We start from the raw sequence: 20,469 nt of genomic DNA, 5'->3' as shown, positions 1-20,469 counted from the left end.
TGCTAATGGTGGATTTACTTTTATTGGTCTTAGATGGAGTGCATTTTAACTCTTTTATATGGATATATTTGGCAATGCCCGGAATTTTAGTAAAGTTACCGTAGGCTGTAAACTAGTTGCCAAGACACAGAAGGGCTAAAAATTGGTCCCGTTTATCCATACTTACATATGGTTAAGTGAACAAAGAATGTGATATTATGTAAATATGATAGTAACACATGATCCTTTAATACTGAGAAGAATAATCCCCATGGAGTAGTACTGTACTATCCCTGTTTTACAGTTGAAGTTTAGAGTGTCTTTTGTCTGTTCAGACTGCTATAACAAAATGCCATGCACTAAATGGCTTACCAACAACAGAAATTTATTTTTCATAGTTCTACAGACTAGGAAGTCCAAGATCAAGGCACCATGATAGTCCATCCCATTTTGGTGAGGGCCTTCTTCCTGGTTCATAGCCTGCTGCTTCTCACTATGGCCTCACATGGTAGAATGGGATAGGGAATCTCTCTGGAGCCTTTTTTATAAGGCATTAATCTCAAAGCCCTACTTCCTAATACTGTCATTTTCTGGGATTAGGATTCAACATGAATTTTGGGAGGACTCATTCAGACTATAGCAGAGAGGTGAGGTCTGGGCTTGTAACTACACCTGGAATTGCTTTTCAAGACATAGCAAAATTTATATTGGACAGCTAAGAGCTTGGGTTAATATTGTTTCTTCTGCACCCCAACTTTTTTATTTGGAAGAATTCTGAACTTAGAGAAAGTTGAAAGAGTGATACACTGAATACCAATATGACATTTTACCATTTTATCATTTTATGATATTTTACCACATTTGTGCTCTCATGCTCTATTTACCCCCTTCCTCTCTCTCCTTTTGTCTATCCACGTTTCTCTCTCCCTTCCTTCCCTACATTTATATACATTATGTTTCATTGTATATTAGGGATTTTTTTAAAAGATTTTATTTATTCATGAGAGACACAGAGAGAGAGAGAGAGAGGCAGAAACACAGGCAGAGGGAGAAACAGGCTCCATGCAGGAAGCCCTAGGTGGTACTCGATCTTGGGACTCCAGGATCATACCTTGGGCTGAGGGCGGTGCTAAACCACTGAGCCACCCAGGCATCCCAGGGAACTTTTATTAGTGTATTGCAGGCATCAGAAAACTATACCTGGGGTCCCTGAGTGGCTACTCAATTAAATCTGACTCTTGATTTCAGCTCAGGTCTCTCTTTTTTTTTTTTATGATTTTATTTATTTATTCATGAGAGACACAGAGAGAGAAGCAGAGACTAGACATAGGGAGAAGCAAGCTCCTTGCAGGAAGCTGGATGTGGGACTTGATCCCTGAACCAGGATCATGCCCTGAGCCAAAGGCACACACTCAACTGCTGAGCCACCTAGGCATCTCTCAATTCAGGTCTTGATCTCAGGGTCATGAGTTTAAGCCCCACGTCCATACCTATCATGGAGCCTACTTAAAAAACAAAAAGAAAGAAAAAGAAAACTTCACCTCAAAATTTCTTAAACATATATTGCCTCAGAACAGTTGTTTTCCTGTATCACTACAATAGTATTATCAAACTCATCACATTTGAAATATTTTAATGATATGATACTTATGTATAGTCTATACTCAAATTTCCTTAGTTGTGTGAATAACTGAGATACTGCTTTATAGTTTTCCTTCCAATCCGGGATTTTTTTTTTTTTTTTTTTTTTTTTTTTTTTTATGATAGGCACACAGTGAGAGAGAGAGAGAGAGAGGCAGAGACACAGGCAGAGGGAGAAGCAGGCTCCATGCACCGGGAGCCCGACGCGGGATTCGATCCTGGGTCTCCAGGATCGCGCCCTGGGCCAAAGGCAGGCGCCAAACCGCTGCGCCACCCAGGGATCCCTCCAATCCGGGATTTATTCAAGGATTATATGTTGCATTTAACGGTCTTTTTTTTTTTAAGTCTTTTAATTCAGAGCGGTTCTCCCCCTCTTTTGTTTTTCATGTCATTGATATTTTTGTAGTTAGGGTAGTTATATTGAAGAATGTGCAATTTGGATTTGTCATTATTAGATTCAGATTAAGCATTTTTGGCAAGATGTGTGTGTCTGTGCACATAATGTCCCTTTGACCCATTGGTGGTGATACAAAGATCACTTAGTTAAGTTGATGTCAGCTATATTTCTTCTTTGTAAAGGTACCTTTTTCCTTTTGTAATTAAGAAAGTCTGTGGAATGATACTTTTAAAAATGTGTGATTTTTCTATTCCTCAATATTTTTAAGATTTTATTTATTCATGAGAGAGAGAGAGAGGCAGAGACACAGCCAGAAGGAGAAGCAAGCTCACCGTGGGGAGCCTGATGTGGTACTTGATCCCAGAACCCTGGGATCATGACCAAGTCAAAGACAACCACTGAACCACCCAGGTGCCCATGTTCGTTAATGTTTTACCCAGTGGTATTAACATGCACTCATGATTCTTGCCTAAATTGGTTATTACGTTGATGGTTGCAAAATGTTGATTCTCTTGTTACTTCTACATTTTCTACTTGATGATGTTCTAAAAGGAAGACCTTTTACTTTTCCTCTTTTTTTTTCCTTTTTTTGTTTTTGAGGATCATTGTAGATTTGGTATTTTAAAAAAATTAATATATTACAATTCATTACTGTAAAAAATACTGACTATTCAGTATTAAGTATAAAGTGGGGTACCTGACTGGCTTGGTCAGAAGAATGAGTGACTCTTGATCTTGAGGTTGTGAGTTTGAGCCCCACATCATTGGGTGTAGAGATTACTAAAATAAATAAATAAATAAATAGGTAAATAAATAAGTAAATTTGCAGCTGTAAATTTGATCAGTAGGAGCCCCATTAAACTGACTCTTACGTCCTTTGACATGACCCAGTCAGGCTTTGAGCACTTCCTTACACTCTGGCACTATAAGGTATTTTGGACTCACTTTGTACTTTACTTGCTCCAGACCTGGAATCAATCATTTCTGCAAGGAATCCTGATTCCTTTAGTGGCAAATGATTCCTTTAAAGGGGAGCCATTTCCCTTTTGTGACCTGGGCGTCCCAAAGGGGAACCGTTTCCTTTTCTTAATTATCCTGAATTATCCTTTGCTATTTTTTGGTATCAGTTATTTCCAGTTAAAAAAAAAAAAAACAGAGTGGATTCCAGATCTGAGATTCTTCTGTGTCTTCACTGATGTACCTGATAATAAAGTATCCATTACCTGAATTATTTCTCAGACTGAAGTCTGTTAGAGGTAGGTCTGATGACTTACCATGGGAGGCAAGGTATTGTGCAGAAAATTGGCATTGTATTGTTTTTTTTCCCTAACTTTCTGTGAAGGTGAAAATAAACTTTCGTATCCTCCTCACTCTCATGTAACCCAGATCTTTTCTTCCTGTAGTGCAGTCACTTAAGAGTTATTTCCCTCTTTGTATCTTCTGCTGTCTGAATAAAATGTCCTTGGATAAGGAAACTCCAAACCAGGACTTTCATACTTAGTGCTTTGAACTTGAACTTGCATTCACCTATATATATATACTCACAATTGAACTTTAAGTACAATCTAAGACACTAACTTGCTTAGGGTATTTATTGTATTGAACATTTCTTGGAGTATGATTTTATGACTGACTCCTTATGAGGTCTGATGTTTTAGAGAATCCAAAATAGCTGGCCTTAGAATTGGGATCTGGTATGCTTCAATCACTATGGTCCAACAGCTTCGAGAACTTCCTGCTCTAGGACTCTACAAGAAATGAGATACATCAGTTCCTTCCACAAAAACATTTTATGTTGAAGATGAAATCCATTAAACTTATCTATACATTCCATTGATATGGAAACATAAGTAAGCTGTAAGGAAAGTAATGATGTGTTAACATGTTCTGTTGAAATATTTAAAATCCTGTTTTCCCTGTGGAGGAAATAGAGCCGGTTTTTGGAGGGAGAGGGGTGTTGGTCATTTCCAGAAGTTAGAGATAGTATTTTAATTAACACCGTTACTAACCTGTCAGTGATATTATGGCTTATATATTCTTTTATATGGATGACTGCTGTAAGATTACTTAAGAAATTAGCTGCCTGGCAACATAAAAGTTCAGATATTAAAATGAATTGCATGCCTTCCAACTATTTCTATTACTTGTCTAAATTTAGAACTATGTAGAGCTTCTGCAGAATTGAAATCTCTGCGGATTTTAATAGTCAAGACAGACAATATTCAGCTTTTTGGAGTAAAGAAGAGGTAAGGTAGTTTCAAATTAATTTTTTACTGTCACTCAGACTACTTAAGACACAAAGTCCAGTGAAAAGTCAGGACTATTCTGAGAATTTTATTTGACTCTTGCTAAAAACTTGAGCCTAGGATATGGGTATGAAAGGGATAATTCCCCCCCCGCCTTCCACCCCCAGCTGAATTGCTGGAAGCTATTCTTTGCTTAGTGTCTCCCCAATTTATGCTTGATAAGTATATTTCCTATACTTTACCTGGATGGATGGGGCAGTACATCTGAGCTAGAGATCAGGTGAGCCTTATAGGTACTTTTAGAGCACTGGAATTGTTTTGCCTGTGTGTGAATTCAGAATTTTGTGGGAATTTTTTTTTAAGATTTTATTTATTTATTCATCAGAGAGACAGAGATTGAGAGAGAGAGAGAGAGAGGCAGAGACACAGGCAGAGGGAGAAGCAGGCTCCACGCAGGGAACCTGATGTGGGACTCGATCCCAGGTCTCCAGGATCATGCCCTAGGCTGAAGGCAGCACTAAACCGCTGAGCCACCCGGGCTGCCCTTGTGGGATGTTTTGAGGAAAAATTAATTCCATTCCATGTATGTTTAACTGTACATGAAATATGAAAATCTGTTGATGGAGTTGGACTTCAACAAAAGAAATAGAAAATAAAAGGAATGGTTATTTATTTTAACTAATTTCAGTAAGTAATAGAGTAAGATTTTACATATAGAGTGAATATGATGTATTTGGTACCGGATTTGGCAATTAGAAAGGTAGGACTTTGTTGCTACTATAGTAACAAATTTTAAGGATGCTGGGAAAATGCCAAAAAATTATTATAAACCAAGAAAAATCCATACAAATGGAATGTATGTTTTTTTCTGACCCTAGATTTATACAAATGGTAAAATGTAAAAAAATTGACAACACATCTATATATTACTCTCAATGAATTAAGCCTGTCTGTGTGCTTTTTCCCCCCTCCTTTTCATTTCTTCTGGGGCTTTCATAGATGAATTCTAGACATGAGGGACCTGGTTCCTTGGAGAAATGAGCTGCCCTCAAAGAATTTACTGTTTAGGGATCCCTGGGTGGCGCAGCGGTTTGGCGCCTGCCTTTGGCCTGGGGCGTGATCCTGGAGACCCGGGATCGAATCCCACGTCGGGCCCCCGGTGCATGGAGCCTGCTTCTCCCTCTGCCTATGTCTCTGCTTCTCTCTCTCTCTCTGTGTGACTATCATAAATAAATAGAAATTAAAAAAAAAAATTTAAGAATTTACTGTTTATTGAGACAAAATGTTATGAAGGAGGTAGCAGGACGATTTTTATTTTCTTTTTGCTTATCTCTATTTATTTTAAAGACTTCATTTATTTTAGAGCGAGAGTGAGCAAGAGCAGGGGTATAGGGCAGAGGGAGAAGCAGACTCCCTGCTAAGCAGGGAGCCTGATGTGGAGTTCGATGCAGGGTTTGGGCCCAGGACCCCTGGATCATGACCTAAGCTGAAGGCAGATGCTGAATCAACTGAGCCACCCAGATGCCCTTTCTTACCTGTTTTAAAAGAACATGAATTTCTTTTATAATTAGAGGAAAAATCAGTTGGGGCTATAACTCAATTCTTAAAACTTAAGTATAGTCCAGTAATCTTATTTTCAAGCACTGTTGATCAGTCTCCAGTCAGGTAGTGAGTTCCTTTTTTTAAGGGCTTTGAGACTCCTTTTTTTTAGACTATTTTTTTGGGGGTAAGTTGTCTTTTTCTATTACAGCTGAAGTTTTTATTAAATAACTTCAGCATACTTAACTAATCACTAAACTAACAATTTGTATTTAAACTTAGGAATATAGGGGTGCCTGGGTGATTCAGTCAGTTAAGCATGAGCCTTCAGCTCAGACCATGATCCCAGGGGTGCCTGGAGTCTTGCTGCCCCTAGTGCAGAGTCTGCTTCTCCCACTTCCTCTGCCCCTCCCCCTGCTTGTGCACTCTCGCTCTCTTTCTCTCCCTTTTGCTCTCTCTCCCTCAAATGCGTAAGTAAAATCTTTAGGAAAAAACCTCTAGTAATATATGATTCTGTTTCTTTGAAAGAATATAAATATATGAATTTTGGGAGGAAAAGTTGTGTTTATTAGATTGCCTAAACTTGCTAGAAATAGCATTTTGATGTCACAAAAGGGATCCCTATAAAACTTGAAGAAAATATTATTGCTCTTACTAGAATAAAAACTTAATTTAGCTCGAAGTAGCCTGTAGGTTGCCAAAGAAGAGTATTACATTTTTCTGTAGGTCCCAGAGTTTTTCTAGAGGCAACTTGAGTGTCACATAAGGTATTTAGGACTATTAGAATGTTCAGCATCATTCTAGGGCTATGGGATCTAAAATTTTTGTGCGTGTTAAAGTACCTTACTGGCTGGCTGTGAAGATAAACCATGAACATTTAATGATCGAAACAACAGATATGGGATCCCTGGGTGGCGCAGCGGTTTGGCGCCTGCCTTTGGCCCAGGATGCGATCCTGGAGACCCGGGATTGAATCCCACATCGGGCTTCCGGTGCATGGAGCCTGCTTCTCCCTCTGCCTGTGTCTCTGCCTCTCTCTCTTTCTCTCTCTCTGACTATCATAAATAAATAAAAATTAAAAAAAAAAAGAAACAACAGATATAATGGGTTAGATTCTGTAATATAAACAGAAAGCAGTGTAATTTATTTGAGTCTAATTGTTTAGTATAAAGAAATGCAGAAGGAAAGAGAAACCAATATAGAAAGATAGGGAAAGAGGTAGGAATTGAACTGGGCTTCAATGGAAGATTGAAGTATCCAAATTCATTTCAGTGGTTGTAGTTCAGATTTTATATACATATATATATGTATATATATGTATATAAATGTGTATATATATAAATATATTTCATTTTTGGGATTTGCTTTTTTTTAAATTTTATTCTTTTTTAAAAATATTTTATTTATTTATTCATGAGAGACACACACAGAGAGAGAGAGGCAGAGATACAGGCAGAAGGAGAAGCAGGCTCCATGCAGGGAGCCCGATGTGGGACTCCATCCCGGGTCTCCAGGATCACACCCTGGGCTGCAGGTGGCGCTAAACCGCTGCACCACCAGGGCTGCCCAAATTTTATTCTTCTTAAAAAAGATTTTATATTTGAGAGACAGAGCAGGAACGAGGTAGGGAGGGGTGTAGCAGATGGAGAGGGAGAAGCAGGCTCCTGACTGAGCAGGGAGCCCGATATAGGGCTCCATCCCAGGACCCCTGGGATCAGGACCTGAGCCAGAGGCAGACATTTAGCTGACTGAGCCACCCAGACACCCCTCTTCTTTATTTAAAAAAAAAACTTTTTAAAAAAGATTATTTGGGAGGGCGGGGGGAGGGCAGATGGAGAGCATTCTTATGCAAACCCCCTGATGGAGCATGGAGCCGATAGATGTGGGGCTCAATCCCACCACTCATGACCTGAACTGAAACTAAGAGTTAGATGCTTAACCTACTGACTTACCCACGTGCCTTGAGATTTGCTTTCTAAAAAACTTTATTATGGAAAATTTCAAACATTCAAAAGCAGTGGGAATAGTAAAATGAACCCCTGTATACAATTACCAGCTTATGGCTAACATGGCTCCTATCAACCCCGTTTTACAAATTGTTTTGAAGCAAATCTATGACATATTATTTCATTCATAAATATTTCAGTTAAATGGTTGTAAAAAATAAGGGCTTTAAAAAACATAATACCAAAAAAAAACCCCAAAACATAATACACTATTTGTACATCTAAAATAACGAACAATAATTTCTTTATATCTGATGGTTATATTTCCATGATTGTTTTATAAATTTTATTTATTTATATTTTTAAAAGATTTTATTTATTTATTCATGAAAGACACACACACAGAGAGGCAGAGAGACACAGGCAGAGGGAGAAGCAGGCTCCATGCAGGGAGCCTGATGTGGGACTTGATCCCGGGTCTCCAGGATCACGCCCTGGGCTGAAGGCAGGCACTAAACCGCTGAGCCACCCAGGGATCCCCTACTTTTGTAATTTTTAAACATGGTGTATAATTGCCTTCTAAAAATACAGGCATTTAGAAAAAGAAATATAGATAGTTTACATTTCTACCAGCAATTGATTCCAGATTTGAGACAGAAACTGGTTATGGGAGCACCTGGGTGGCTCAATGGTTGAGCATCTGCCTTTGGTTCAGGTTGGGATCCTGGGATCGAATCCCGCATTGGACTCCCTCCAGGGAGCCTGCCTTGCTCTGCCTGTGTCTCTGCCTCTCTCTCTCTCTCTCTCTCTCTCTCTGTAGAGACAGAGAGAGGCAGAGACACAGGCAGAGTGAGAGGCAGGCTCCATGCAGGCAGCCCAATGCGGGACTCGATCCCAGGACTCCAGGATCACGCCCTGGGCCAAAGGCAGGCGCCAAACCGCTGTGCCACCCAGGGATCCCCTTGGTTGAACTATTTGAAGAGAAAAGTGCAAACTGAGAGATAATGTAGTTGGAAAATAGAGAAGTATTTTAATATCTTTGGGTAATCGGATATTCTTTGATACTATACCCAAACTCAACATACGTTCTTTAAAGGTTAGTTGCAGTGTAGAATCTGAAACGGTATTAATGAACTTTTGTATGTGGTGACATTAAAATTCTTTTTTTTTCGTACTTTGGATGCATCTTTTACCCATGTATGATTTTGAATCATCATGAATTGGTCAGTTGGAAAATACTGGTTCACTGAGTTATGCAGATCTTCCAGATGTTTGACACAGTTCATTATACAAGTAAAAAAAAAAAAAAATCACACTCATTAATATCACTGTCATTTGATCCAGAAAAATCTTAAGTATTAAGAAGTTGTCAGGCCCACAGAAGATAGACTTTTTTATAATTTTGATTTTATCTTAAAGCTTTATCACTGACAACAAATGCTATCATTTATTTTCTTTGAAAAGACAGGCTCACTTTGTTCATTTTTGTGAAGAACACTGACACATAACCATAGTTTGTCAGTTGCTTACTCAAGAAGTGATAATAGCCTATGAAAAAAGTGGCTAGTTTAGCTTGCAGCTCAGTTGCTTTTCCTTGAGACAATTATAATTTTAATATTTAAAGATTTATTTATTTATTCATGAGAGACAGAGAGAGGCAGACACACAGGCAGTGGGAGAAGCAGGTCCCTGCAGGGAGGAGCCCAATGTGGGACTTGATCCCGGATCCCAGGATCACACCCTGAGCTGAAGGCAAACGCTCAAGTGCTGAGGCACCCAGGCATCCCAACTTGAGACGATTACTGTACTTTGGTTGATATGCTGCAGAACTGGTTTGTACTTCCCATTTTGCCATTTTGATTATTAAAAAGACATGTATGCAAGAGTGGAAATTTAATAAAATTATTTTTACTGCTTTATCAAAGACATTAATTTTTTTTTAATTTTTTTTAATTTTTATTTATTTATGATAGAGAGAGAGAGAGGCAGAGACACAGGCAGAGGGAGAAGCAGGCTCCATGCACCGGGAGCCCGATGTGGGATTCGATCCGGGGTCTCCAGGATCGTGCCCTGGGCCAAAGGCAGGCGCCAAACTGCTGCGCCACCCAGGGACCCCTATCAAGGACATTTATAAGTAAAATTTTTCCTTTTATTTTTCTATTTTTATTTTTTTATTTATTTTTTATTTTATTTTATTTTTTTTTCATTTATTTATGATAGTCACACAGAGAGAGAGAGAGAGGCAGAGACATAGGCAGAGGGAGAAGCAGGCTCCATGCACCGGGAGCCTGACGTGGGATTCGATCCCGGGTCTCCAGGATCGCGCCCTGGGCCAAAGGCAGGCGCTAAACCGCTGCACCACCCAGGGATCCCTATTTTGATTTTTTTTTAATTTTTTAAATTTATTTATGATAGTCACACACAGAGAGAGAGGCAGAGACACAGGCAGAGGGAGAAGCAGGCTCCATGCATTGGGAGCCCGACGTGGGATTCGATCCCGGGTCTCCAGGATCGCGCCCTGGGCCAAAGGCAGGCGCCAAACCGCTGCGCCACCCAGGGATCCCTATTTTGATTTTTTTTTTAAAGATTTTATTCACCTATTCATGAGAGACACAGAGAGAGAAAGGCAGAGACACAGGCAGAGGGAGAAGCAGGCTCCCCACAAGGAGCTCCATGTGGGACTCAATCCCAGATCCCAGGATCACGCCCTGAGCCGAAGGGAGACACTCAGGGGACATTGCAGAGCCACGCAGGTGTCCTAATTTTTCCTTTTTAAACTGCAGGCATGGGGTGGTGGAGACTATGATAGTACCAGTACAGTTTGATACCATTGCCTTGATTTATGCTAAAGCAGTGGGAATTATACCTACCATTTCACTATGGTGAAAAAGGTAGATAACATCATAGTGTGATGAGAAATAACATCTTGTTGTTGTGAAAATAGTGGACCTCTTAGACCTCCTGAGACCGTATTTGGAGAACTGCTGTTCTAGGTAGAGCATGTATTATGTAGCCAGAGATACTGAGGTGAGAAAAAAGCATAGGTTTCTCCGTCAACTGCAAGTACTTTGTTAGGGAACTCAGGATCTGTGGAGAGAAAGAATGGTGGTCAGGACCGGATCATAAAGGAACTTAAGTATCCTGCCAAGGAATGCTGAGTTTATCCTATAAGAAATGGAGAGTCTTTGAAGGCTTTTAAGGAGGGGAGTGTGTGTATAGTAGGGATGTGGGTCTTTGATGCCATCATATTTGTATTTTTTAAGGATCACCTTTATCATAGTGTATCTTGTGGTAAGGAGGCCAGTGGAAAATGATGAGATTTTAAACTAAGGCACTAGCTTGGTCATGGAGCCACAAAAGGCCAGGCTGTACAAACCAGTACAGGAATTCGAATGTGTCTTTCCTAAAGCAGAACTAAGCCTAGCATCATCTGTTGGTTGGGTGGGTGGATGGTCAGGTGCACAACTGCATCCATCATCATGTCATTTATAAGCTATCCACTCAAATACACTTGTATCAGCAGAATTACTAATTTGACTTTTATTACTATAGATTAGTTTTAATCTGTTTTTGAATTTCATGTTAGTAGAATCATATACTCTTGTGGTTTTTTTGTTCAACGTTATCTTTGAGATTCATGAATTTAGTTACATATAGCAATGGTTTGTTCTTTATCATTGCTAAGTAGTACTTTTTCTGACTATACCATAAGTTTTCCATTAAGTTGTTTACAGTTTGGGACTGTCAGGAATAATACTGTTGTAAACATTTTGTACATGCCTTTTCATAGACGTAAAGTACTCGGGAATTCCAAGAATGGAATTGCTAGTTCATGGGATATAAGTACTACGGTTTTCCAAAGTGTTATATTAATTTATTCTCTTGCCAACAATGTGTGAGAGTTCTGGTTGTGCCATGTCTTTGACTATACTTAGTATTGTCAGTGCTTTTAATTGTAGCTGTTGGGGATGTAGTGATGTCTTTTTGTGGCTTTAATTCGCATTTCCCTGATGACCACAAATATGGAATATCTTTATATGCATATTGGCCTTTTAAGGATTCTCTTTTGTGAAGTGCTTCTAACTCTTGTCCATTTAAAAAATTGGGCTGTTTGTTTTTTTCTTATTGATTTGTAGAAATTCTTTGTGTATTTTGTATACACATACACAAAATGTACTTTGTGGCATATGTACAGTTTTATATCACTGCCGTGATTTATGCTAAAGCAGTGGCAGTTATACCTACCATTTCACTATGGTGAAAAAGGTAAATAACATCTTAGTGTTATTATCAAAATTAAGATCTTCTACAGGTATTTGCACATGGGATAAATGCAGGAATAAATAATAATATGAGTGTTTTGTTGGGATTCTGTGATATATGTCTTATCTATGAAGAGTGTTTTTTTTTTAATTTTATTTATTTATTCATAGAGACAGAGAGAGAGAGAGAGAGAGAGAGAGGGGCAGAGACACAGGCAGAGGGAGAAGCAGGCTCCATGCAGGGAGCCTGACATGGGACTCGATCCAGGGTCTCCAGGATCACGCCCTGGGCTACAGGCGGTGCTAAACTGCTGCGCCACTGGGGCTGCCCGAAGAGTGGTTTTATATATTATTATTTAGAGATTCTAATTTCCTTACATGATGAGAATGCACATGCTGCTTTTGAGTGTATCAGTGTTGATGTTTTGAATTAGTGTTAGCTGATTGCAGGTATTTCTGTTACCTATTGCTGTCAACCAAAACACTCCAAATCTTAGTAGTTTAAAAGAACTATTTATTTGCTCATGATTAAGTGGCCGGGCAATTTGTGCAGGGCTCATCTGGCTTGCCTCTATTGCACATGGAATTTGCTGGGCTTACTCACGTGCTGGTGGTCAGTTGTCAGGTTGGCCAGGGACTGGTTATACCTAGATAGCCTCACTCTAGGACTGTCCATCATTAGGCTGGAGCTGTCATCCAGGGTACCGTGTTGTCTCCTGCAGTCTGTCTTGGCTACCTTGAATGGTGACTAGGTCCCAAGAGAGCAAGAGTGGAAGTTGCAAGGTTTCTTAAGGCCTGGGCTCAGGAATTGTGCAGTGTCATTCATGCTACAATCTTTTGAACAAAACAAGTCACAGGGCCAGTTCAAATTCAAGGGGTGAGGAAGTGAACTCCACTTTTTGATGAGAATTGCTGCAAATAATTTGTGGCCATGTTTAATCTACTACATTGGGCATTGCCTTTCCTTGTTCCTTTCTCCTTTTCTCTCTCTTCTTCCCTTCCTTCCATTGTGCCTTTTAAAGAAATGGATAGTTTATGGGGTTTGTTTTTGTTTTTGTTTTTTAATTGCCTTGACTTGTCTTTCTTCTTAAAGTTTATGTTAGAACAAACTTTACTTAAAGGATGTTTTCTGTGATTGCTTGGTGTAGTTAAGGACCAGACATTTTTAGGTCCAGACTTTAAGACTATTACTATAATACCAAACATCTGTTAATGATGAAGATAGCAGTTTCTTCCCCAGGTAATCTTGATCTCTTTTTTTAATCCTTTTAAAAAAAATTGGTAAGACCTGAAACTTAACACTGGTCCTTTTATGAGCTCTATTCCCAGCTCTTCCATGACTTGTTAGCTGTCTAGAGTTACTAACATGGCCCTAAAATGACAAACTTTTTCCCCAAGGTGCTCAGTGAAGTCAGGAAGGAGAAGGCTCCACAGTAGGAGGAGTGTGGACTGCAGTTGTCTTGAGGAGACAGTGTTTTTATATGTGAAATAAACAAGAATTTTGGGCAAGGTGCAGATGTCAGTGACCTGTCAGCCCATCAGGATGAATCAGCTGAAGTCCTAGATAAGGTGACAATGTCAGCACAATGAGCCCCTTACCCTGAATTTATTGGGCCTCTCATTAAGGTAGCTGTCATAGCCCTTATTTTAGAGAAAAGTCAGAGTCATTGTTCCAGATTCCCTGACTTTAAACATTATTTATTTTGGAGGGGGAAGGTCACCTTTCGTGTATGAGTACTATTGGAAGTGACATGTGGCTGGTTTGCAGATTACAGCCATTTTGGTGTGCCCGAGTGTTAACAGTTGTTAGGATCTTTAAAACTTGTCTTGAGGTGACTAGAGGCTGTTTATTCTGCTTCTCCAAGTAAGTTTAATTGTCTTGGGCCCTAGACAAGTAGATTTATTAACTGTAGTTTCTAATTTATCTGTTGCCCAAACCAGTGGTAATTTGATGGAAATAGGAACTCTCGAGGTGGCATTTTATTGCAAAAGATGGATATTGGCTGCTAAATGCAGCTGATTAGAAGGTTAGGGCACAGTTTCTGTTTTCCTGGTGACAGGGTCATTACTGAGGCTTTATAGAACATGCCACTAGTCAGATGGCTGAACTGAATCTTCTACTCTTGGGAGGTTATCTCCAAGGTGTTTGGAGTGCTTCATAGAACACTTTGTCAGCTGTGTTCTCTTGCAGCCATTTGCACCTTGTGTCAGTTTAGCCTGGTTGTTCTGGATTGTGAGGCACTCCTTAGTGCAGTACTGGTAACCAGATCTTTGTCAGTTGCTGCTGCCTGAGAACCTTGGATTTGGGTCTTACAGATCCAGAGAACAGTGTTACCAGATAAGATTGCCATCTTATTTTCTGAGCCCATATTTTATCTTCAGAGAAAGCAAGAGACCTGAGAACACAGGCAGATTGTTAGAATGAAGACAAGAATACAGAGTTTTGACGGCTTGCCATCTTATTGGCTGTACAAATAAGTTTAAATTTTCCTTTAAAAACTGAAGTTTAGGGATACCTGGGTGGCTTAGTGGTTTGGCGCCTGCCTTCAGCCCAGAGTGTGATCCTAAAGACACAGGATCGAGTCCCACATAGGACTCCCTGCATGGAGCCTGCTTCTCCCTTTGCCTTTGTCTCTGCCTCTCTGTGTCTCTCATGAATAAATAAATAAAATCTTAAAAAAAAAAAAAACCTGAAGTTTACCTCGAGGTAGTACTTAGCTTTGTAAATGAATCAATTGAAAACTGTTAACAGTGCATATGTGTCAGGCACTATTTCACATTGGAGGTATAGATATGAACAAGACACACAAGATTTCTGCCCTCAAAGAGCTTTACATTTTCATTTGAGAAGATAGACGATTTCCAAATAAGTAAATAATTACGGATTATGGTGAGTACTATGAAGAAAATAGATGTGGTAATGTGACTGAGAGTAAGGGAGAAGGGGATGTTAAGATGAGGTGGTCAGGGAAGACCTTTTTGTAGTGGTGTGTGAACTATTACCTGGAAGGAGGCAGAACCAGCATTTTCTAATGGGAGAGGAGTGTTCTGGGCAGGAGGAACAATAAATAAAAGGCCTCATGAGAACTATGTGGCTTGGTATGTTCAAGAATAGGTGAGGGCCAGGGACACTTGGATGGCTCAGTGGTTGAGCGTCTGCCTTTGGCTCGGGGGATGATCCTGGGGTCCTGGTATCAAGTCCCGTGTTGTGTTCCCCACAGGGAGCCTGCTTCTCCCTCTGCCTATGTCTCTGCCTCTCTTTCTCTGTGTCTCTCATGAATAAAGTCTTTTCTTTTTTTTAATTTTTTAATTTATTTATGATAGTCACACAGAGAGAGAGAGAGAGAGAGAGAGAGAGAGGCAGAGACACAGGCAGAGGGAGAAGCAGGCTCCATGCACCGGGAGCCCGATGTGGGATTCGATCCCGGGTCTCCAGGATCGCGCCCTAGGCCAAAGGCAGGCGCCAAACCGCTGCGCCACCCAGGGATCCCTCATGAATAAAGTCTTAAAAAAAAAAAAGAATAGGCAGGGGCCAGATTTTATAGGACTCCATAGACCTTGCTTAGGATGATGGAAAACCATTGGTAGAAAGAAGGTTGTTGACCAAGAAAGCTAAATGATCTGATTTACATTTTTAAAAGATCACTCATGCTTCTGTGGGGAGGACAGGTACAGAGTGCCCAGAGAGGAAGTAGAAAGATTAGTTAAGAGACTGTTGCATTTTATTAAAAACCTGCAAACTATATGGAGATTATGGAGGATGGATGGTAGAAGGGAATTGAACCTCTTTTAGAAAATATTCCATTTTCAATTTTGTTAAGATTACAAATAGGGCAAGAAAACCGTAACATCAATAAGGACTAGTGTGTGTTTTTTTTTTTTTTTTAATTTTTTTATTTATTTATGATAGGCACACAGTGAGAGAGAGAGAGAGGCAGAGACACAGGCAGAGGGAGAAGCAGGCTCCATGCACCGGGAGCCCGACGTGGGATTCAATCCTGGGTCTCCAGGATCGCGCCCTGGGCCAAAGGCAGGCGCCAAACCGCTGCGCCACCCAGGGATCCCACTAGTGTGTGTTTTGACTCAGAATTGGAGAGAGACCGCTTGGTATGGCAAGGCTCTCCGCATGAACTCACTATGCCTGCTTAAAAATCAGGCACATCTGGGCATGGCTTGAGGGCCTGTGGGGAGAGGCAACTAGTAATTTCTTTGCATAGGGGAGAATGAGGCTTTTCCAGGGGACAGGGGTGGTGGTGGTGGAGATCACCATTCAGATAGTGTTTCAGGACCCCAACATTGGTAGTAAAAGGGGGAGGACAGTATCCTGATCGTGCCTCCCAACCCTAACCAAACTACCACACATCTACCAAAACCCTGAGGTGTGGGGGCTATAGAGAAACTGGAAGAGCTTTTTTATAGAAATCTTAGTACAATATTGGGAAGGCAAACTTTAGCAATATGATACTCATGGGATAGAGTTGTAAAACAAAATGAAGAGTTAGGGATACTCTTCACTTCAGCATAGAACACAGTGGGGCTTAGGTGTTTTGTGGATTCCAAGAACACAGACTGGCTTGGCATATTAAGAGTTCTAGTGGTGACATTCAGCACTCAAGAGTTTCTGCTGTGACTTAAGCAGCAGCCAACTCTCAGAGTCCTTTAATAGCAATAACAATAACATTATAGTCGGAGAGAGGAGATTTTAAATTATATGTTTGTAATATTTATTTCTACTCACAGAAGAAAATTCTGTCTCTGACTTCCCTATATTATCTCTTACCTACTGAGATTCCCTATCTGCTAGCTCAGTTTCTAGACTTGTATAAAAGGATAAGAGGAGGACTGGATGATTATTTATATTAGAAAGTGGACCAAGAACTACTTACAAGAAGAGGGGATTGTTAGAGGAGAAAGAGCCAAGTGAGCAGTGTTGTGCTGTGAATTGAAAATAGCAATCGGGATCCCTGGGTGGCGCAGCGGTTTGGCGCCTGCCTTTGGCCCAGGGCGCGATCCTGGAGACCGGGGATCGAATCCCACGTCGGGCTCCCGGTGCATGGAGCCTGCTTGTCCCTCTGCCTGTGTCTCTGCCTCTCTCTCTCTCTCTCTCTCTCTCTCTCTGTGTGTGTGACTATCATAAATAAATTTAAAAAAAAGAAAGAAAAGAAAATAGCAATGGGGGCAGCCCGGGTGGTTCAGTGGTTTAGCGCCGGTTTAGCGCCACCTTCAGCCTAGGGTGTGGTCCTGGAGACCCAGGATTGGGTCCCGCGTCAGGATCCCTGCAGGGAATGGAGCCTGCTTCTCCCTCTGCCTGTGTCTGTGTTTTTCATGAATAAATAAATAAATAAAATCTTAAAAGAAAAAGAAAATAGCAATGGGCTGGAACACCTGGGTGGCTCAGCAGTTGAGCGTCTGCCTTAGGCCCAGTGCATGATCCTGGATTCGGGGATCAAGTCCCACATCAGGCTCCTTGCGGGAAGCCTGCTTCTCTCTCTGCTATGTCTCTGCCTCTCTCTCTCTGTCTCTCATGAATAAATAAAATCTAAAAAAAAAAAAAAAAAAAAGCAATCGGTAGGGGCAGTTGGGTGGCTCAGTTGGTAAAGTATGCAACTTTTTTTTTTTTTTTTTAAGATTTATTTATTTTAGAAAGAGAGTGAGTGTTAGTGAGGGGAGGGAGAGAGGCAGAGACCTCAAGCAAACTCCTCACTGAGCCTGGAGCCTGATGCAGGGCTTAATCCCAGGACTCCAAAACCATGACCTGAGTGGAAACCAAGAGTCGGTCATTCAGCCGGCTGAGCCACTTGGGTGTTCCAGAGCATGTAACTCTTGATCTTGTGGTTGTAAGTTTAAGGCCCCACACTGGGTGTAGAGATTACTTAAAAAATAATAAAAATTAAAACAAAACACTTCTGTGTGTTGAAGCAGTGGATTAAAAAAAAAAAAAGTAGGAATGGATATAGAGGGTTCAGGACATGTGTAGGGTTATAAGAAACATTGTGAGCAAAAGGAATTGGGAAAGAAGATGTTAAGCTGCTGTGGAGGGTTGCCTGTGTGACTCGGTCAGTTAAGCGTCAGTCTTCGGATCAGGTCTTAATCTCGAGGTCCTGGGATCGAGCCTGGAGTTGGGAATCCCTGGTTATTGGGGAGTCTGCTTCTCCACCCCCCCCAAGCCCCACCACTTCACCACCCCTGCTCATGTGCTTGGGTACATGCCCTCTCTGTCTCTCAGATAAACAAAAATTTTAAAAAACAAAAAAAGAAGCTGCTGTGGATTTTGAAATAGATGTCTTTATTTTCTTTGGGAGTCAATATATTAAGATTTAAATTGCTTTTAACTTTTTGTTTTTTCATTTCTGTTTTTGTTTTTGTTTTGTTTTGTTTTTTGAGGTTAGACTTGTTTCTTATGTGATGCCATTCCAGCACTGGACTCATGGAGGCTGAACATTTATTCAGGTAATAATAGGTAACATTTATGGAGCACTTTCTGTGTGCTACGCAACGACTAAGTGCTATACCTGTATTTTTATTTAATTGTCACACAACCTCATGAAGTTGGAAGTGTAACTGTACCCATTTAATAGATGAAGAAACAGACTAGAGTTTATCAAGATTGAGTTCACTTGAATTAAATAAAAAATACTACTGCTGTGGTTGAAGTGAGAGATGATGGTAGCTTAGATTAGATAATGCCATTTCTCACCTGTCATAAATACATGAATGTAAAGTGGTTTTGACTGAGCTTCACTCTGATTTCCAAAATTTTTTCCCACTAGTGAATACATCATAGTTCGTCTTTAAAACAGTGGGCATACTTTTTGGTAAAGAAAAATCCAATTTAGAGTTTTAATTTAGAGTTTTATTTTTTTTAAAAGCATTCTTAATCTTTTTTTTTAAAATTTTTTATTTATTTATGATAGAGAGAGAGAGGCAGAGACACAGGCAGAGGGAGAAGCAGGCTCCATGCACCGGGAGCCCGATGTGGGACTCGATCCCGGGTCTCCGGGATCGCGCCCTGGGCCAAAGGCAGGCGCCAAACCGCTGCGCCACCCAGGGATCCCTAATTTAGAGTTTTAACTTTAAAGCTTTTCTGACTTTTTAGAAAATAGATAATAAGTTTGAAATAGTTTAAATTTATTTGAGTAAATGTCTACAAAAGGTAAATAGATATTTACCTTACAAAATAGATATTTATTTATCTTACAAAAGGTAAATAGATATGAACAAAGGTATTCTTAAAAAATTATTAGTATGGGTAATAGGAATCTTTTTTATTGTTTTTGTTATACTTGAAGTATTGCTGACAGGTATTTTAACTTTAAGGAACCTTATTAGGGCTTCTTGTAGGAGCTTTCTTGGTATGTCTAAATGTTTATTTACAAATCATATTAATAGTAGTACTTGCCAGAACTGAGAGTGTTTTTAGCACTGTTGACTGAAAATCAGTCAAAAATGAAGATTCAGCATCTCTGAAATTGTAATGTTGGTTAAAAAGGTACACCTGGGTGGTCAGCTGTTGAGCTTCTGCCTGGAGTTCTGGGATCAAGTCCTGCGTTGGGCTCCTGCATGGAGCCTGCTTCTCTTCCCTCTGCCTATGTCTCTGCCTCTTTCTGCCTCTCATGAATAAATAAATAAAATCTTAAAAAAGAAAATAATACAATGTTGGTTAATAGAAGTATTTGTAAATTTACAAATACTCAAATTTATATGCTACTGTGAGTGATTCTCCATGTTCAGTTATGCCAGGTGTTGTTTGTACACTCATCAAGGTAAAGTAAAACTTTTTATCACTCCCTTATCAGTTATTGAGTAGTCAGCATGAAGATATTGTCCTATTTCCCCTTTCTGTATCTTTTTCAAAATAGATCTTGAGCTGTAATTGACATATAGTAAACTGTACATATTAAAAGTGTACAGTTTGTTAGGTTTTGACATATGTATTGTTCACCCATGAAACTACTACCACTATCAAGATAGTGAAAATACCACCTCAACGAGTTTCCTTTAATATTTCCCTCAACTTCTGTGGTCTCCAGGTAACCACCGATCAACTTTCTGTCATTATAGAATAATTTATATTGTCTAGAATTTTATATAAATGGAATTGTATTGCATATAAGCTCACATTTATTTATTTTTTGCTTGGCCTTTTTTTTTTTTAAGATTGTATTTGAAAGAGAGCATGAGGGGGATGGTGGGCAAAGGGAGAGGGAGAAGCAGGATCTTTGCCCAGCAAGGAGCTCGACTCGAGGCTTGGTCCCAGGACCCAGAGATCATGACCTGGGTAACTTACCCAGGTGTCCTTCATTTGGCCTTTTTTTACTAAGCATAATTATTTTGAGATTCATCTATGTTGATGTATATATCAGTAGTTCATTTTTATTGCTGAGTAGCGATCCATTGTGGAACTATAACAATTTGTTTATCCATTTATGTTTTGATAATACACATTTGGGTTGTTTCTA

At 39.9% G+C, this 20,469-nt stretch overlaps 1 protein-coding gene across 28 annotated transcripts in view; it reads left to right on the top strand.

The window, feature by feature from the left end:
- The window catches only part of R3HDM2 (R3H domain containing 2), a 164,606-nt gene that overhangs the window by 20,451 nt on the left and 123,686 nt on the right, over positions 1-20,469 (top strand). For 26 of the 28 annotated variants that reach the window (XM_077913491.1, XM_077913487.1, XM_077913499.1 and 23 more), the window contains exon 2: positions 18,400-18,460. The exons of the other annotated variants lie outside the window; for them this stretch is intronic. The gene's annotated coding sequence lies outside the window, so the exon portion shown is untranslated. The remainder of the gene's footprint in view (positions 1-18,399; positions 18,461-20,469) is intronic. 28 annotated transcript variants of the gene reach the window in all.

Source organism: Canis aureus, chromosome 11, assembly GCF_053574225.1.
Source record: "Canis aureus isolate CA01 chromosome 11, VMU_Caureus_v.1.0, whole genome shotgun sequence".
NCBI lineage: Eukaryota > Metazoa > Chordata > Mammalia > Carnivora > Canidae > Canis > Canis aureus.
The sequence above is the reverse complement of the archived record's forward strand: the minus strand, read 5'-3'. Positions and strand labels throughout refer to the sequence as shown.